Source organism: Anas acuta, chromosome 15, assembly GCF_963932015.1.
Source record: "Anas acuta chromosome 15, bAnaAcu1.1, whole genome shotgun sequence".
In the NCBI taxonomy this organism is placed as follows: Eukaryota; Metazoa; Chordata; class Aves; order Anseriformes; family Anatidae; genus Anas; species Anas acuta.
This window is the reverse complement of record NC_088993.1, coordinates 14,945,089-14,961,214: the sequence shown is the minus strand read 5'-3', so window position 1 is coordinate 14,961,214 and position 16,126 is coordinate 14,945,089. Positions and strand designations below refer to the sequence as shown.

Below are 16,126 nucleotides of genomic sequence, written 5' to 3'. Positions count from 1 at the left end.
AAGCAAAGGCATTATCCCTGTCTATTAAGTCAATAGCTTTGGTTCTAATAATACTTTGAGCTTTGATTTCTACCCTTCAATGGAAAGAAGGTGGCTTAAAATTGCTATAGATGGAAAGTAAAGATATTGTCTGAATGTGCTTAAAGCAGAAAGGCAGGAGGCTCATCCTCGCTCAGGGAGGAAACTGTGCATTAAATCCATAGCTAGTTATGATATTTTTGAAGTGCCAGCTGTCAGTACAGTGCCAACGGAGCAATCTGCTGAGTGCTGGCAAGTTTTCTCCCCTCTGTGCCAGTTACGAATGCCATTGACTAGCTAGAAAGGGAAGCCTGCCTACTCTTGTGTTGGAGGCCTTAGAGGTGTGATGAGTGGAATTGTGCAATAAGTGAAAGAAGGGATAACGAGAGAGGAAATGGAGGAATTCCTCAGGGTGCCATCTGTGATGTAGATTACGAGAGAGAGGCATAGAGGAAGTAGATTTCTTTTGTGGATTAATTTTGCCAAACTGCAATCAGTGAGCTAACAAGCATTCTGCTTTTTAGGATCATAAAGAGCAATGCAACAGCTAACATATATAATCAGCAGTGTGCCCTACAAATAAGCACTGGAGAAAAATAATGGAATATATACCTCAAGGTTTCTAGCTACCAACATAAAGGGCAGAAGGGTGGGGAGGTGACTTGCATCAGCCACAGCTTTCTGTGCTTTCTCATCAGCTTTACAGTGCTTGCTGATGACTTCCTCATGTTCATTAACAGTGTGCTGAAGGTCAGATTCTAGCTTGCATTTAATAGCAAGCAGACTATTTCTAGAGGGCAGGAAGAAGTCCTGGAGACCCAGAATACGTTAACTGCTCAGCTCCCAAAGTGGTTTGTGGATAGGTTTTCTGCAGTTTGTTTTTCTCTAAACTTTTGCACTGTTAAGCCAAGTGGGATTCACCCCCTCTGTATCTGCATTACGGAACGTTAGGACCTGCATATTTATTGTCATGTTAAATGAAAGCTAAAATAATGATGCATCTTTGAGGCAGAGATAGACTGTGTTGTTTATGAAGTCCTCGAGCCCGAGTCTGTTTTACTGGATATTTGTGTGTATGGATTTCATTATATATACCAATATTATTTATTTCCAAGTGAAGCTGCAGTAGCAGCAGCTGGCTTTAGACCTGACTGAAACCGTGTTTGATTGCAATCTCAACAAACGAATGTAGTTTCTGCTCCAGAATTTATGATATGTATGTCTTTTTATCTCATGGAAAATATGAGCTCCACAGCTCGTTTAGTGCTTACTGTTTGCTGATATGAATCATTGGAGGACTGTTGTTGCTGTAAAAATAATAATAAAAAAAAAATGAGCCCCACTCTAAGGAAGGAGGACTACAAGGGCTTTAACAGAACAACTGCATTCTAGCAACACGCCGCTCTCTAGCAAAACAACATCAAGTAAATGTGCCATTGTGTTCCAGAACACTGCGCAGGTTCTGAGCTTTATAGGTGCCGTATAACAAAACTTCTAAACTCCAAATTTAGCATGGAGATGGCAGTTCACTTGCTAAAAATGTGTTCTTTCATTATCAGTCAGTTGTAAGTAAATGAATTGATTGCGTTGCTAATCTATTTGAATAAAAAATGCATTTATGACCCAATTTTTATAACTGATGTCCCTTAATTGCAGCTGAGAAACGCTTTTCATGGTATCAGTCCTTTCCAGAAGTTATACTTTCTTCCTTGCAAATATGAGCAATGTTTCCTTTATGGAAAAGAACTGCAGGCTGTAATGGTGAATGTTAAAGTGGCTTCTAAATTCTATGCACACAAAAAAAAAGACGGCAGGTATGTCATTTCATACTGCAATCTGTAAAATTTCACTAAAATGGATCTTGCTGTGGGCTACGTTCCATAGAAGAAATCCCAGCACCATGGAAACACCGAGCAAAACTGTAGTTTCATTGGAGGCAGAATCTTACGCTGTCCTTTTTAAGGTAGGGTTTTCAACCTCGCTGCCCTCCAGCCCAGTCCGTACTGCTTCCAGCTCTGGCTGTAGCAGGCTGAGGTGTTGTTCCTGCAGCTCCCCGTGCTGGCGAGCATCCCCATCCATTTGCTTCCAAAGGTCCTGAAAGCAGATGAAAGATTAATGAAAATAATGAATGGAGAGGAAGCTGAAAGTTGTAGGAGGTCTCCCTGCAAAGCTCTTTTTTAAGGTGATGCCTTTTTTTTTTGTTGTTGCTAAAAGTGCTCGATCCCAGTATCGTGTATGCCTGTCATAGGACTGTAGCCACACTGACTTTAAGAGAAGTATTTCAGACTTGAGACTGATGTAACTGAGGATGGGTTAGGTTTGTGTCTGTATATACATAGTGTGATTAGAGGGAGAAAGAAAGAATCTTTGTTACTCTTTTAGTTACTAAAACTGGATTTTTGGCAGCAATTATATTACTTTATTCCAGCAAAGAGTCTGGCTTTTTTTACTAGTTTACTGGGTTTTATTTTTGAAATGAAGAGCCAAAGGAAACTCCTTAGTTTTACTTCTTGGTTAGTTTCCAGTCTGTTACATGGCTATACCATTCAAACAACAAGTGCACTGGATCCCTTTCTCCTAACAGCACAACTTTTCTTGTTTTAATTACATACAGATAGATCTTTGGGTTTCTACTTTGACAAAAGCTGACATTAATGCTTATCCTGTGTAAGGTTCGTCAGAACTACTGCAGGTTGAATTGGTATGACTGGGAGAACCAGGGCTTTGGAACAAATTGAGATTTTATATTCAAGATGACAGTCTAAACAAGAGTACAAAACCTACTGCTTTGTTGCTTAAGCTATAAAATACAACTGGCATGCTTTCCCATTCAGGTACCTGCTTACATCCTCTCCAATTTACCCTGAGATGCTGTTGCAGTTTATTCAGTGTCTTGACAAGCTCACTGTTATTCCCGTTGGCACGATCCACTTGGATTTCCATTTTGTTCTGGTCAGTTTCCATCTCCTTGAGCCTAAGAGCTTCAGCATGCCCTGTCACTTCAGCCTCCAGACTCACCTGCAGAGACTGGGTTGCGTGCTGGTGATTTTCTGCGGAGTCCAGTGAAGCATATGGTGCAACATTCTGTTCTGTTGAGTCTAATCCAGCCTTAGTATCACGTTATTGCCCACCAACTAACAAAAACACAGTAGCTTTCCAAAGCTGTTCGTAACTGTGGTACCAGAATTTTGAACCGAGCCATTTATGAACACATTTTAAATAGAAGAACGTGACAGCTTTCAAATGGCAGCTTCAACCTGAAGCAGTTCAAGCTGAATGAAAATCAGTTTACTTTATTCAGCCTGTAAGGAAATATGCAACAGAAGGATAAATAAATACTCTTTGTAGGGTTATACACACACCACCTTCTGGTGGAAGGTGAGCAGTAGGCATTGGACCTGCCTGCAGCTCTCACATCTGTACCACAGGGCAGACTCTGCCTCCTCCAGTGCCACCTGCAGTTCATCCTTCTCAGTCTCCAGTCTCTTATCTTGTGCAGCTCATGAATGCTGTTCCCTCCCTTCCCCAGCTGATTGATCAGAACCTTAATTTCCTCTAGGGAAGAAAACAGATATTTCATATGATAGGTTTATTTCAGGACCGTGAACTTTGCCAAGTGCACCAGACAGATTCCTTGAATGGAAGTGGCATGAAATGGTTCCAGTCACTTTACATTAGCTGCCCTTTTTTTTCATTGCTAAATATTATCCTGGATTTCTGAATGAGCCACACTAGCTGCATGTGTTTGTGGAGGCGGAAGAATGAAGCCCATTAAGTCACGAGAAATTTCTTCCAGTTTTTAACCCAGCCTTCCCCTCTCCCCCTTTCAGATGGCTGCTCATACAGAATGGAAATGGGACTCTGCATCATCTCTGTGCAGCAGAGTGCGGCTCTGTGCCAGGTGATGGAGGGCAGAGCAAAGGGTTGGGGGAGATAGCCCAGAAAGCCCTGGGGCTGTGCCAGAGAGTCCATCACTGATTTCTGTTGGCTGCAAGGGCAGCAGATTGTAGCATCTTCAAAACATTTACGGTGTCATCTTTCAGCCTCCTGTAGAAGATCAATTTTTGTAATTTACAGAAGTTAAAAAAAAAAAGGCAGCTGCTCTCCCTATCTAGTAAGTGGGGAGAAGTGATGCCAAGAGGGGAGACTGTGCAGGAGTTTAGCTGACTTCCTTTGAACTGATTTCTGGAGATGCCTAATTGTCCCCACTGAGGTTAAAGGGAGCTTCATCTGCTTAAAGGTGGTGATTGTAAATCGTCTTTTGAGGGAATTGGTCAGAATTAGGGAGAATGCTGGTAGCTGGAATTGGGACTGCAGCTTCTGTTGTATTTAAGTCTAATGAAGTAACCATTTCATTATCACCTTACATAGTACTTTAGTGATGCTACGTGGCCCAGCTTGGAGTGATGACCTCCTGGTATAACAGTGAGCACAATCAAGCTGCTATTGTGATCTTGTTTTGGGGGTTCAGAAAGGATCTTTCCAAGTGTTGTCCCAGGAGTCAGTTCCTGGAGGCAGCACACAGGTGACTGTTAGTATCTTGGGTGAACTGGGTGCTGGGGTGAACGCAGACCCAGTCCCAAGAGCAGAATCTAACTTGTGACTTCAGTGCCTCCAATGTATGTTGCCAGGGAATGAAAAGCACTGCTAGAAATAAGAAAACTGGAATTGGTGCTAGCAGATACCATAGGAGATAAGGAATAGCTAAGTAGGAATCGAATGGCCAATGATTTGCAGAGGTTTTTAATGTCAAGCCAGTACTTACCATGAAGGGCCATGTTCTTTCTTCACAGATTCCAGGTGCTCCAAGGGTTTTTCACAGCCACTCTTAAGCTCAGAGTTTCCAGTCAATGCACATTCCTTCCGCGAAATATTCACTTCCACCTGCAGCTCTTCATATTTTTTGTTGCCATTCCGCCAGCATCTTATCAAAGGCTCTCTGCTTCTTGTCCAGGGCAGCACAAGCAGCGTTGGCCTGGAAAGATAAAGCCAAGCATTCACTGGACACAAGTTTTCTTTTCACTTCACTTCTCAGTGTGTCCTGCCAGCTAGTCACAGTTAAATTGGCAGCCGCTCTAATGACTGGCAGGGTTTCTCTTGGTCACTCTGAATGGGTGATTAAAATGTTTACAAGGCTTTCTTTCCTCACCATTAGGAATTTAACAAGATCACCCAGTTCCCAGCAGTGTGATAGTCTTCCTTGCTCCTGTGGTTATAATGATGCTGCTGTGGAGCAAATGTTTTCCACTTCAGATATTCCTTGTGCAGATGTGCTGTTAGTAATTGCCTGGGTTGATTAGTGTGACTATTTCAAAGACGATTCAGTTACAAACAAGATGTTATTCAAGACTATTTTAGACCGTGTTTAACTGCTTGTCATGAAGGGAAAGAATAAAGGTACATTTTTCTTTCCTAGGAGCTTTTAATCACAAATATTCTACATATCTTTATGATCTGCACATGCGTTCAGATACCATGGTGATAAGCACACCACAGGAACCAAAGAATAAAGGACTGCTTCATTAAAGAAAGTGACGGTGAAACAGATTTTCAGCCCAGCACTGTACTGCTGTATGTGGGATTGTCAGCTCTTGAGACCTGTTCTAAAGCCAACTGCAGTCACTGGCAGGAACCCAAGGACTTCAGTGGATTTGGAGCAGCCTTTGTGCCTATTTTAAGTAACATTTTTATTCAAATGTCCCACAGTTGCACTGCTATTCATGCTCTTACACTAGCACTAGCAAGAGGAGAAATACTAATTTAATGAAGCAGCATTCATTGCTGGTGTTTAAGCTACACGTTGTTTAGATCTGCTTTGAGCGTGGTAGTTAATAACCAGTGGCCAACCCACCGGTACTGCAACACTGCAAAGTTCAAAGCAGGATATCATTATCCTTAAAAAGAAGATGAATACCTTGCCTTGCAGTGAGGGAGGGCTTTTGCTTCAGCTGCACTCTTGTTTCTGGAAGACAGTTAATGAGTTTACAAGAAGCATGCTGAGTGCTCCTAGGAATTTGCTGCGGCTCTCATCTAGGTTTATTCACGAGGTGATAAATCTTAGCCTTGCTTCTCAGGGCCATACAGATTACTGTGACATTTGATAGAGAGATCTTAAAATACTAGGAAATAAGGGATCAGGGAATTAACAGAAAGACTCCAGCACCAGATCTTGCTCATCAGGCTTGTGCTGGATGCTCTTGAATGGCTGGCTTTCTTGCCTTTTCCAGGTTGAGTGAGGTCCTCCGCTTCTGTCTGAAGCCTCTGCTTAGTTTTCTCTGGGCTGCCAACACGGGCTTGGACTGATTCAGCTGTCTGCTCTGCTTCCTGAAGCCTCACAGCCAGCATTGTCCTGAGGGAAGGAGGGCAGAAATATCTTGGTGAGTAAGTAGCTCATGGAGTGAGGAGTAGTAGAAGTCAGCAGCTGTCACCTCCTTGAGCGCTATTGCTGTTTTCACCAGTAATCTTGGAAGCAATCTCTGAAAAGGGAATGAAAACTGCTACTGGGATGTGGCTGGATCTTCCTTGCTGGATTGTTACCTAGTGATAGACTCCTCCACTTCACATTCAGATATCACAAGGACTGGGGGAGCGTCTAAGAGCAAAGCAGCTTCCCTCCCTGTGAAGATCTGTGCAACTAAGGCAGAGATGTAGGAGCTTATTTTGTCTCAACTTGTTTCAGGCTCACAGTGAAGCCCTCCAGGTGTCTTAATAGCAACAGGAGTTAGGACTATGTGAAAGCATCTTTATGTTAGGTCTGTTAGAGAGACTGTTACAAAGATTGGCTGAACTTCTAGCCTATAATACCAGATCTCAAAGTCCAGGTTGTAATGGATTTAATCTGCTTCGGTGCTTTCTTTATTGTTAGGAAATGCTAGTGGCTTTTGTAGGGCTGTTGGAGTAAAGAAAGGCTATTCAACTACAAGCATTTATTGGAAAGGTTCAGCATTGGTTTTCTGTTGTTAGCGTACAAGTGTTAGGTCTCAATAGTCTCTGTTTATTATTGCAAGTATTTATTTTTTCTTTTCTCTTAGCCAGAGCATTCTACTTCCTTTCTCTCTTAGCAAGTTGAGTTCCAACAGATCACGTCTGTAAGCTGTGACTCAGCAGCTAAACTAAATAATAAACCACCTTAAGTCCTGTCCCATTCTTCCTGAAAGCTGAGTGCTCACCTTGTTTCTTCCAGCTCTTTGGCTCTTGTCTTGTATTTACTCTTCCAGATTGTGATTTCAGTATTGAGTTTAGAGACCAGGAACCACGGTTCACTTTGCCCTCCTCCTTCTCTTCCAAATGCTCTTTCATCAGGTCCAAGTCCTGCTTGGCGTTGGCCAGGCTTACTGCAGCAGCCGTGCAGGATTTGAGATAGTGCAGCCATTACGATGCATCTGTCTGGTTGGATTATGGATGCACTGACCTCACTGCCCTGAGCTGGAGTGTTACACTTGAACAACTCAGTCCTGGACCAGCTAGAAACATTTCAGGTTTCAAAATATCTTCCTGGTCAGGAGCCAAGCGTCTGTTCTCCGTACCTGCTTTTTTTTTTTTTTAACTGTACTGCAGTAAATTGAATTGAGTTCATATAACTGAAAACAGAACTTGGCTTGTCATCGTCACTGTTTTCTCTGCAAGTATTTCAAAAGAATTATGACAGTAAACCCATTTGGTGATTGTTCTGAACACAGAGAGAATTCTTGCCAAGCTTTTGATATGCAGGTGCAGCACTTGAATTATTCTTTGGAGATAAGGAAAAATTTCGAAGACAGACCTGTCAGACAGAGACTTGAAATACTGATACATCTTGAGCCAAACACGCGTGACCTATGCAAATAAACTTCTGTACAATCCACTGAACAGACACTGGACCGAGAACAAGAGGTGTGTGTTCTGCTCTTTGCTGCTGACTCATGGGAGGCTGTCTTATTTCCATATCCGTACAAGGCTCATGCCCCCACACACCCCCATCACGATTAGCTGGTGACAAGCCCAGGGATTAATTTGGATGAGAAAGTTTCCCTTTGCGAGAGCTGAAACAAAAGATTTGTTTCTCTGAAGTGGGGAGCGTGCAAAAGAACAGGCACTGCATGTCCCAGGGGAGCAGCAACCTGTGTAGGCAGTTGGTGGTCCCCAGAACCTTTGACTTTTCATCCAGCTGTCCCTTGAAGTTGTATACCACACCTGAGAGTTGAGAGGGATCTTCATGTGGACAATCTGGTTAATCTAGGTCAGATCTTCCTTGTGTGCCTCGCTCAGCTGTGAGAAAAGCTCATAGGGAAGCAGGAGAGGAATTAATTCAATCTGACTCGAGAGAAAGAAAAGCGAAGGTAGAAGGATTGGGCAGATTTGCTAAAGGAGGCAGAGCAGGGCTGCCAGAGTTACAAGAAATGCAGGGGTAGAGTAGGACCCAAGGGAAGTAACATTGCACAAAGCTGTCAAGGAATTTACCTTGGAGCCTGATGGCATTAATTTCAGCTTGGCTCTTCTCCACCTCAGCCAGCTGGGCTTTGGCTTCAGACAGGTTATCTTCCAGCTTGTGAACATGAGTCTGAGTTCAGCTGTAAGAGAAGGCAGTCATATGATGCTGAGTAAGGCTTGAAGGGCCCAAATATCCTCCCTCCGTTGCAAGCTCGGTTTATTCCTGTTGGTTGTAATTATAAAGGGATGACTAACAGGCAGGGGGAGTGCAAATTGTCCCAATCTTTAGTGAGGGGGACGCCTGCGCCATCAGCCAGGGTGGGCAGTGCTCAGTGCTAGCCTGCAAATCCAGAGAGCTGGATTCTGCCTCGCACTGATGGTTGGAGAAATTCCTTCATGTCCTCTCCGCCTGGATTTCTGCAGAGTGCTAGCACCGAGGGCACTGATCTCTACTTTCATGACCTGTTTGCCCATCTCCAGCTTGGCCTTCACACGGTGGGCTCTCCACAAGCTCTGCCATCTCAGCCACAGCATCTGTGTGCCTCCTGCACGGGGTAGAGGCCGTGGCCTCGCTCAGCAGGGCTGCCTCCTCAGCTCAAGGAGCGACTTTGGCAGCCCAGCTTCCTGCTTGCAATTCTGGTAAAGCTGAGAAGGGGCCAAGTGCGTGTTGTCAGCTGAGGTCTGGCAGCCCTAGAGCCTCAGAAAGGCTCTCGGGGATGCTTTGGAAGAAAGGCTTCTGGAAGCCTTTTATTTAGTTTTAATAGGCTCTTTATTTGGGACAAATCCCATCTTTGGTATTACTCCATTAGCAGGTTGGTGAGTGGCATCTTCCAGAAGGATTAACCATTTCTAGGCCTTTCTGCTAAAGCAGAGTTTTCTCCAGACTGCGGGTCATGTATTTCTCTTGCAAAGCAATAGAAAATGGACCGAACAGTCCTGCCTTGTGTTTTTACGGCGTGCTTCTGAATTGGCAAATCTAACAAATCTCAGATCACCTTCCACTCCAGCTGTAGAGGAACATGAAAGCCCACAGCAAATTTCACAGAGCCATTGGTGCTTTACCCCTTCCAAGGTCCGCAGTGTGAGGGGAAGGTAAGTCAGGACTCCAAGATCTGGCCTGCTTATGAGCATGGAGAAACTGCTGAAGAAGTGTAATCTTTAGAAAGTCCCAGTGATGTGTGTGTCTCTGTCTGAGGAGAGCAGGATGCTCAGATGCTGGTGTATGGGAAGCTGCCTGACCTCGGGGCAGTGGTTGCCTCTTCCAAGCAGTCGGTGAGATCATGGGGCAGATCCTTTCCTTGTTTCTCCACCTAGTGGGAAAGTGTGGAAGAAATTCTCCGCCAAAGAGCCGATGAGTACTTAGAAGCATAACCACCTTGGGAACTGTGGCAGTGTGAGGTACAATCAGAGGGGGAACAGGAATTCTCAAATGCAGGCCTCTGATGAACATTGCTGCTTCTTGTGTCACCGGACGAGATCCTCTACCTCCGTTTTCCCATCTGTGCAAGGTATCTAACAACACCAACCTATCTCCTGATATGGTTGAGAATGAATTAGCCAGCATTTCTAAAGTGAATTGGAATGGAAATGTTACTTATTATTGATGCTATCAATCTGTATTAGTCATTAGAATGTGTTCAGAGCATTATATTAAAATATAACCTTTTGGGGACTAAATTACCTTCAGGCTTTTCCATTGTTAATGAATCTGATTATATATTTAACATCCACATCCTGGCAATTTGCTGAAGATTTATTAGAGTAGATCCGTCCACCACTATAAAACTGTAAAAGTAGGTGGAGTGAGTTGATGGCTGAAGCCCAGAGAAATGCCCATTTTCCCCCGCCTGCTGCACTCTTACTGCTGGGGCAGACCTCCGCAGAGCAGCTGGCTTCTTCAGAGTCTTTTGTGAAAGAAGTAGTGTTTGCAGTTTGTAAGAGTGAGTTTGCATAGGCTGAAACTGGAGTTCAATATTGTCCGTCTTATTACTCTTTCATGGGGAATTTTGTTTTTTAATTAGTAGCTTCATGCCTTTAGGCCTTTTCAGATATGTAATCACTTCCCTTTGGAGTTTTTTCTTCCTTAGAAAGATGCTGCTACCTGTGTTCTTACAGCACGCTTAGCTTCCACCTCTTCAATATGAGGGCCTGGAGAGCACACCACAAGCAGAGCAGGGTCTACAAGCAAAAGATGCAAGAGAAATTTGTGCAAATGCAATCAAGAGTCTTAATTTCTTCACTCTCCTCTCTATACACTACAGGATTTTTTTTTTTTCCTGGGAGAGATCTGCAGCTGGGAATACTAAGCCAAGAAGATGGGAAAGGCCTGGCCATGTGTCTCAGGAGACAACTGGAGTTATCTGTGGTATGGTTAGCTTCCTGTATTGTGTTGGGATTTTGTCATCAGGAATATCATCAAGCTGATTTGGTGACTTGTGGGAAAAAGAGGCTCGTTCACAGAAATTGCTGCAATGTAGGTTTGTGGGTCATTTTTTTGTTGCTGAGTTTTTGGTTGAGTATTTGGGCACTGAAATATGCTGGATGAAAGAAATATTTGAATTCAGAATGGCAGCACTTTGCTTTCTTTGAGCTGAGGTCCCATTTTTGGCTTTTTTTACCACTTTTTCTTCCATGGTGAGAGGAAGAGTGCATTGCAGGAGCTGCTATTGAGGAGGGGAGGTCAAGATCTACCCGAGGAAAAATAAATACCGTATCTTAGCTGGTTCTATTGCTTAAGGGTTTATGGGGTGATAGGCTCCCTTTTAACAGGACAGGTTTAAAAGCACCCCAGAAAGTGGGATTGTCTGTGTGCCCCTCTGAAGGACAAACACCAGCACTTTATTTTTTTTTCTGTCCACACTTAAGCATTCCAGTGCTCTTGCTCTGAAGCACAAGTCTCTTGTACTCCCCATGGAACTCTGTGTTAGGATTTATGTCAGCAAGTCCTGCCAGTGTGTATTAATGATTTTACATGTTACGGTAGATATTTAGCTTTTTAACTGGGTAGATTAGTGGTTTGGATAATATGTACTTGTAAATTTGTATTCTGGAAAGTTAATTTCTAAGGGGAAACTTGTCAGAGAAGTACTGGCAGACCCATTACTAAAGTAGTCAATAATGACATTAAAATAAGTTTAATTTGTGACAATATTTTGCATTTCTAAAACAATTTTTATCTGAGGATCATAAGGCCTTACATAAACATGAATCAGTTAAGCCTCATAACTTCCCGGTGATTATACACATTTTATATGTGGGTGACTGTGGAAGATGAATTATGAATATCAGACAATGAGTCAGAGCAAAACTTTAGAACAAAATCCTGTATTTCTGATTTGGCTTGTCTGAACAGCTGAACTGTATTTCTGCTTGTTGTGACATTAGCACTGAAGAGATTGGGGTATGACCGTGGATTTTCCTAGTGACTTTCTGCTCCAGCAACTTCACAGGTGTCGGGAAACACCAAGGCTACGGTGCACAGAGTTGGATGAGAAACTAACACTGTCCTGGCGATGGGCTGGAAAAATAAATAAATAAAAATAAATAGATTTACCTGAGGTGCTTCCTGAAAGCAGTACGAGCTTTGAACGTGCATTTTCAATAGGCCTTGAGGGACTTGGTCCAGCAGTGACTATTTTAGAAGAGTCTAGCTCACTCTCAGCAATTCACAAAGCTCTTTTGGGCAGTGGCACAAATTGGCAACGCTTCGCTGTGCTGCCATGAGTTAATACCTAGAAAAACACAGTTGCCTTCCTGTTTGTGCAGCAAGCTGTGGTCTCTAAGCAAGCAGACAATGATTTTTTTCTTTTCCCTAGACTGGGAGAATGAGCGCTCCATTTTTCTTTACTCGCTCCCAGTTATTTCTGCCTGATGAACTTCCTCCAAAGCGCTCTCTTTCTTTTGGAGTTTAGCGACTGAGTCATTCTGAGCAGAGATCTGAAGCCAGAGTTCAAACTCTGTGGTCTAATGCCTGCAGGCAGGGAAGGGAACATCACACGGGTTTCATGGATCTCACAAACTATTGGCAGCATCAGGACGAAATGTCACTGGAAACTTGTATTTCTTTCTAAAGAATTTGAGATTCAGTTAATAAATTCTGAAGCATATGAGACATCTGTGAGTTTAACATCCTGTGGATGTTAACACTGACTTCAGAAGAAGCAGCAGACAGCCACATGGTTGCTATAGTACAGATTTAAAACTTCTCCGGTTACATTAAATGAAAACCTATTCAGGTGCAGAAGAGGCAGAAGTATTCCCTAAGGCAAGATGGAGAGCAGTTACTGGCTGTGGAGGAGGAGGGGCGTTTTGTAAGCAGAGGCTTATCAGCACTGCCATGTAAAAGGGGTTTAATTAGTAGGGAATGGAGAGGAGATGCTGCTGTCTTTATGTAGACGGATCCCTAGAAATTACTATGAAATTACTACTGCGGTGGTAAACATGTGAAATGTAGAATTAAATCTGTCTCAGGTTGAATGAGATACCAGAAGACAGCATCAAAAATTGTGGGGAGATAGCTGAGTGAATGTGAGCATCCCAGGGGGTGTTCCCTCTGGTGGAGCTGTAATGGTTGTCAGGGTTCAGTTCTTTGGATAATGAGAAAGGGGGGAAGAAAAACAAAACAAAACAAAAAAAATACTGTCGTGCTTCATACATACATTTCCTTCTTGGTTTTAGGCCAAGGTGGTCTCCAGCCCTTTGAAGTCACATTTCAAGTCCCTGAGCTCATCTTCCAGCATCTGTATGCTACTACTGACAGCTCTGTCACAGCTGGGATTTGGCTCGGCAGGTCAGTCGGTCCGTCTTTGATTTTTGTCATTTGGGGCAGGCACTCCTCAGCACCCAGGAAGTTCTCTCATTCTTTATGAAGGGATGGGAATCCAGAATGCACCCCATGAAACACCTTGCTGTCAGTGGCAGGAGTTGCAGCAGCAAGCCTCTATTTGCAAGAAATGCAAGTTTTGCCTTGTTTGCAGGGTTTATGGAAGATTTCTTTAACATAACTTGTCATAAATGATCTGAATCTCTGTGACTCAGAGCATAGTCTCTGAATGTTTAGGCAATAAAAATGGGGTTTGTTCATTTGTATACAGACAGTTTCTTAAATAAGAGTTCTTATTTTAAAATGATGATACCCTTATTTGCCATAGACCTCGCTGAGCATCAGTGGTTGTCCAGGAAGAGAACTCAGGACTTGTGAAAACCCTTCTTTTGCTTTATCCACGAGGCCTCCTGGTCTCCTCTGTATTCTAGGGACTTAACTGTATTTAAGATACAGACTGGATGTCTGCAAACCTCACGCATCATTCCCATATGCTCTTTTTTTTTCATTCCGTATTCTGAAAATGAGCTTCTTACTGAGTCATTTGAGAAGCTGATTCCTTGCCTAACTGAATTCTAAGCCTTTAACCATCCCCTATGGATAACTGTCATCCTGCAGCTGGATGGTGAGGTCAGTCTCCTGGGTGAGAGTGGCTGTCTTCTCTGTTCCTTGACACATTCTTTGCATTACTGTGTCTCTGGTATGGTGCTTCTCAGCTCCTCTTCCTGCAGTTACATTTCCTTCTCCTGTTGGGCCCCATCCAGCAAAAGTTCCACCTGGAAGTAAAGGGTTCAAGCGATGAGGTTCCCAAAACAAACTTTTTCCATTATGATGGTTCCCAAAAACATGAGTATCTTGCTCAACACTTTCTTTCTTCTCAGCAGGAAATCATCTGAGGTGTCTAACCTGGGTTTAAGTGAAGAGAATCTGGGCTGGACCTGCCCCTTTATGCTGACAACATGGTCCCACTTCAGAGAAGTGCACCAAGCAGCTTTGTTTCAGCTGTTAAATGTTAATGAATAGTGAAAGCTTGTATTCCCATGTTCAGAACCTCTCCACCTCTCTGTGCTGTTTTTAGAAGTGGGAAGTCCAGGTCTTGAATTGCTAAGGTGTTCTCTTTCCAGTCCCTGGAGGTAGCAGCTAAGACTCAGCTTTCAGGGCTTTCTCCATTTACTAACTTTCCTGGCATTGATTTGGAAAGCAATCAGTCAGGCCCATTGCCCTATTAATAATTAACAAGAAAGTCACTAGCTTTCAGTGTCTTTACTCAAGTGAACATGGCTGCTCTTTTTTTTTCCTGGTGCTTATCTTCCTTGTCCAGACGTGCCAAGGTTCTCAGCGTCTGTAATTGCCACTGTTTAATTCCTCAGAACAGGACAACCTCGGAGTATTTTCCTCACCTTGCTGTACAATTTCCACCTGCCTCAGAAATGCAGCTGCAGAAACTTCTGGACATTCCTCTGAATTGCCAGAACGTGTGTGGAGGGGGGCTCAAAGTGTTCGTGCTCAGCCATACTCAGCAGAATGCTGGAGCCAGTATGTTGTCTAAATAAAATGGGATAGGCTCAGATGCCCCTCAGTTCCTTGGTGTGTAGGAGTCACAGCAGTTTGCAGACATAGGAGAAGGGATGACAGAACCAAATCTGTTTAAAAAAATACTACTATGGTTGTAGGAATTGAGATTTCTCTGCACTGAAAGAAACAAATGCTGCTCGTAAACAGGAAGCTAATTGAAAGGACATTTTTTGCTTCCTTCTCTTTCCTCTTCTCCATCCTGCCATTGCAGATGTTAAAGGCAGTGACTAAAAAGCGCACAGACCAAAACCAAAATCTTGTGACTTGTAAACGTAAGTATTGTAATTGAATTCCATGGGATTCAATGTATCACCATGTGAATTAAGGTTTCTGGATGGGACTAAGGCTCACATCCAAATTATAGAGATCCTCCAGTTGTTGGCCTTCAAAACCTTTTCCTTGATGAAACCCAAATATACCTTTGTGCTCTTTTGCAGGAGGAAACACACTAGTTTCAGTAAAAATGGAAAAAAAATACATATTAGTAATCTTGTGGTTGTTGACTTTAAGAACAAGGTCAGGGGCTGTGTCTGGCCCACTTTAACCTCCATCCATAATTTGAAATTTAAGGATGGAATAGTCTGAAGGAGTGATGAATGCTGTATAATTATTATAGAAGCTAGGAAATGCAGACTTTAGGTTCTTGCAAAAAGCAGAACGCTCCATTTTCATGCCTGTTACAATAGATACCTTCATTATGTTATGACAAAAACATATGTGCAAATTGATGATATATGCTGCTAATATTAGACAGCTACAACAGCCTCCTTCCATTTTCCTTTCTAGTCTTAAATTGGATAAGTGATCAGTTAGCAGGATTTTTGCCTGACTAAGGAATAGTAAAGAGCAAGTGAGATTTATCACAAAGCTTAAGGTGTACTCCATTTGCATTATATTAACTGTAGAGTCTGATTAAAAGTCAGGTTTGGGAGCATGTGTAAGAGAGAACATTATATGCATGAGGAAATGGGTTGCTGTAGAAACTCTAACTCTGCAGCTATATCTACACCAAAGGCATGCTGAGTCATAACTGCCATCAATTTATTTAGCTCCGTTTGGTAGGAGTAAACAGTACCTTGTTATGTCCAATTCTGTTCTTCTCCCCCAGGTCAGGGGAGTCAAGCGGCAGCTCTGATGACTTCTTACTGTTCACCAACCCTGGAGGGATTATGCTGGATTCAATCTCTGGTATCTAAAATAAGAAAGACAGGCATAATGATAAAAGAGCTACAGTTGTGCAGAAAGGCTAATCACTGCTTAAGATACTCTCCGGTTTAGCTTCCTAGCCTCACAGCCACGACA

General features: G+C 43.0%; 2 long non-coding RNA genes across 9 annotated transcripts in view; one reads left to right on the top strand and one right to left on the bottom strand.

Moving 5' to 3' along the window:
* LOC137865163 (uncharacterized) overlaps nt 1–16,126 on the top strand; it is a 38,499-nt gene that overhangs the window by 4,740 nt on the left and 17,633 nt on the right. For 6 of the 8 annotated variants that reach the window (XR_011101775.1, XR_011101773.1, XR_011101780.1 and 3 more), the window contains 2 exons: nt 10,689–10,792; nt 13,105–16,012. This is a non-coding gene — a long non-coding RNA (uncharacterized lncRNA). Of the gene's footprint in view, nt 1–6,245; nt 6,396–10,688; nt 10,793–13,104; nt 16,013–16,126 lie in introns of all 8 variants that reach the window. The other 2 variants (XR_011101778.1, XR_011101776.1) reach the window with 2 other exon arrangements.
* On the bottom strand, nt 7–9,719 carry LOC137865164 (uncharacterized). The gene is made up of 3 exons (XR_011101782.1): nt 8,458–9,719; nt 4,784–4,993; nt 7–2,112 (listed from the first exon to the last, which is right to left on the bottom strand). It is a non-coding gene; the product is annotated as an uncharacterized lncRNA (long non-coding RNA).